Raw genomic sequence first — 3,586 nt, 5'->3', positions numbered from 1 at the left:
CTGCTCTGAGGGAAGACGATGGGACTTCTGGGAAGGAAAAGTACAGTATTTCATTAATGGAAAAATTATTTAGCCTATTTCTTTAGCATGCCTTAAGGTAAGCCTGCCTTTCTAGGGGTGGCCCCTTGGCTGGGTGATTGATTCAGCACAACTGGGATTCTTATGACTCCACCCAGGCCAGAGATTTTCTCTTAACATTTATGGCTAGTCTAACAATCTGTCTGTTAGCAACATGCCTTAGTGAAGGAGAGAGGCCTCTTCAACGGCATTGATTTTGTGGATGTTGACACTGAAATGTTCCTGCAAAATTATTGAACGTCTGTAGATGGGCTGTGGAAACCACCAGCTTTGGTTTGTCTCTGAAGACAGATGAGTCTGTCACATAGACTTAAAAGTTGTATTCAACAGAATTGCCCAAAGAATGGGCCTAATTTGCGATGGGGAAATTTCATGTTGAATTGGGCTGTGGGCAGAACTGGAAAGTGATGGGAGCAGGAGCAGCTCAGACAGGCTTACCCTGCCTTTGTAGGAGGTCCAGAGCACGTGATTTTCAGGGCCTTTGTCTGCTGGCTGGGGAGCAATTCAGAGAGGGTAGAGACCTATAAAGATGAAGATGTAAGTGTAGGCGTCTGGATGGCAGTCTTACTGTCCTAAAAGACACCAGCATAGTCCCATGGCTACAGGAATAGTCCCATGGCTACAGGAAAAGACTCACTAGACAGGGTTGCTGTCATTCCAGGAGTTCTCACCCAGGAGCTAAGCAAACTATGGGAACTGGAGGAACTGAGTGGCAGTTCTTATCAGTGCGGGGAAAGATAACAGCCATTCCAAACAGAATTGTTTAAAGATCAGGGCAAGCTTGATGGTAGTCTCTGTTTAATGCAAAGGAAGCCAAGATTTGGCAGTAGATTATATGGACTTTCAAGAGAGTTCTCAGTGGCAATTGTAGCTGTAGCTTGCATGGTATTTCTTGATGTCTGCACAAATCCTTCCTCAAAACAACTGATAGTGTAGTATAAACATTTTTCTTTGTATATTAGAAGATAGTTTAAAAATAGTAAATTATTTCATAAAAGTAAAAATATTTCTAGATCCTGATTATAATTGGCAATTCGTATTTCATCATTATCATTTTTCCTAAAATTTGGCCTATTTCAAAAATCCAGAATAGTAATCCAGTTTGAATCATTAAAAAAATGTTTATGGGCTGGAGAGATGGCTCAGAAGGGCTGGAGAGATGGCTCAGAGGTTAAATGCATTGGCTGCTCTTTCAGATGTCCTGAGTTCAATTCTCAGCACCCACATGGTGGTTTTTTTCCTGCATATATGTATGTGTACCACATGTGTGCCTGATGCCCAAGGAGGTCAGAAAAGGGCATTGATTACCCTGGGACTAGAGTTACAGGAAGTTGTGAACCATCATGTAGGTGCTGGGAACCAAACTCCAGTATTCTGCAGGAGCAGCAAGTGCTCTTAACCACTGAGCCGCCTCTGCAGTCTGGTTTGCTTGAATCTTACCTGGCTTGCCAAATTACTCTTCATCACTTAATTATGAAAATGACAGACCAAAAGGAGCTTACAACATGCCGTGTGTTCACTACACGAATGCTTGCCACTTACGCCAAAGTTTGGGGTTTCTGGAAATAATGTGAGACTCTGTAGATATTTGGATGAAGTGGAACTTGACCTTGAGAAGGAACCAATATGATCCTCAATTTTGGACTACAGTTTTAAAGACATTAATAAGAAGACTGATGATATTTAGGGCCTTTTCTTTTTGCCATTTAACAAGTCCTGACTGAAGGTTATAGTTTTAGCACTTCTGTTAAACACCAATTGTTGCGAGAATGAACAAAATAAACACTGTAGGGAAAGATAGTTCTGAATCGTTGACATTGGAAAAAATAATAATTCTGCTTTCCTCCCATGTTTACCTAGTAGAATAACTTGAATCACAGCTGGTAATCATCTGTAGAAGATATGCTCTTAGCTGGGCAGTGGTGATGCACACCTTAATTCCAGCACTGGGGAGGTAGAGATAGGCAGATCTCTGAGTTCAAGGCCAGTCTGGTCTACAAAGTGAGTTCCAGGACAGCCAGAGCTACACAGAGAAACCCTGTCTCAAAAAAAAAAAAAACACCAAAAAATACAAAAACAAAAACAAAAAAATGCTGGAGAGATAGCTCAGCAGTTAAGAGCACTGACTGCTCTTCCAGAGGACCTGAGTTCAATACCCAGCATCCACATGGCAGCTCACAACTGTCTGTAACACCAGTTCCAGGGGACCCAACACCCTCACACAGACATACATGCAGACAAAATACCAATGCACATAAAAAAAGAGAAAGAAAAAAGATAGGCTCTTTTGTGTGTGTGTGTGTGTGGTGTTCTGTGTATAAAATCATAAAGCTATAAGTGGAGGGAAAGCATGTGATTAATTTTCAAGTACTCTAGAGTCATATAGTGCACCCGAGAAGAGAAAAATAGCATATGTTACACATTGTAAAGGACATGTCCACCTAAGTTTAACAGAAATTCCCCAGAATCACGTTAGTAAGCTTTAGAAATACCAGTGTCAGCAGAGAATTCCATTAAAAACTAGCCCATTAAAACTAGGCAGATGTTAACTATGTGCAGATTTTATCAGACTACCTAGCTTATATTTACTATATAAATCTTTATACAATGCAATGCAATGATGAGGTGTAAGAGCAAATACTCGAAGGCAGCTGGAGAGAGGGTTCTGGGCTTAGGAGTGCTTGCTGCTCAATCATGAGGACTGGAGTTTGTGTCACAAGCCTGATACCCTGTAAACACCTGCAAATTCAGCCCCAACACCCTCTTATGGCCTCTGTCTACGCATAGGCGTACATACCCGCACACACATGAGCATATACTTACACAGACACATCATACCCATACGTAAATTAAGTGGACCTTAAGGCAAAGACCGGGGCTGGAGAGATAGCCAAGTGTTTAAGAGTACTGGCTGATGTTCCAGAGGACCTGGGCTTTGATTCCCTGCACCTGCATGGCAGGTCACAATTATTTGTAACTCTAGTGGTGCCCCCTTCTGGCCTCTACAGGCACCAGGCACACACCTATCGCACAAGCATATATGCAGGCAAAATACCCATATACATAAAATAAAAATAAATAAAATGTTAAAGAAAAAGAAATACAAAGACCAGAAGATCACTACCAGGCAAAGCTTTTATTGTTGCTATTACATCTAGGCCTAGAAATGGCCTTTTCCCGACTAAATGTACATCCTCTCTTAACATAAATGAAAAGTAAAATCTCACTTACTGGGTAGTAGGAATTGTTTCAATAAATTTTACCAGTGGCTGTTTCCATCACGTTAATAGACAATCTTCACTTTCCGTGGGCTCAAACTATAATGACTCTAGGTCATTTTCTCTTTCAATTTCTCTGCCCAGCATCTAAAATGAGAACAAAGGTAGAGCTGGGTAGTGAAGACAGCTCTGAAAAAAAATGTGTCATTTGTGTTGTATGCCCCCCTCCCCTAGCAGATTGCTTTTGCATTTTTAAGCAAACATACATAATAAAAATGAATTTTATTAAA

The 3,586-nt window shown here is 41.0% G+C and overlaps 1 pseudogene; it reads left to right on the top strand.

Moving 5' to 3' along the window:
- The first annotated feature begins 216 nt into the window (after window positions 1-216).
- LOC131900048 (UDP-GalNAc:beta-1,3-N-acetylgalactosaminyltransferase 2-like) lies at window positions 217-819 on the top strand (annotated as a pseudogene).
- The last annotated feature ends 2,767 nt before the right edge of the window (window positions 820-3,586 follow it).

Source organism: Peromyscus eremicus, chromosome X (assembly GCF_949786415.1).
Source record: "Peromyscus eremicus chromosome X, PerEre_H2_v1, whole genome shotgun sequence".
NCBI lineage: Eukaryota > Metazoa > Chordata > Mammalia > Rodentia > Cricetidae > Peromyscus > Peromyscus eremicus.
The sequence above is the reverse complement of the archived record's forward strand: the minus strand, read 5'-3'. Positions and strand labels throughout refer to the sequence as shown.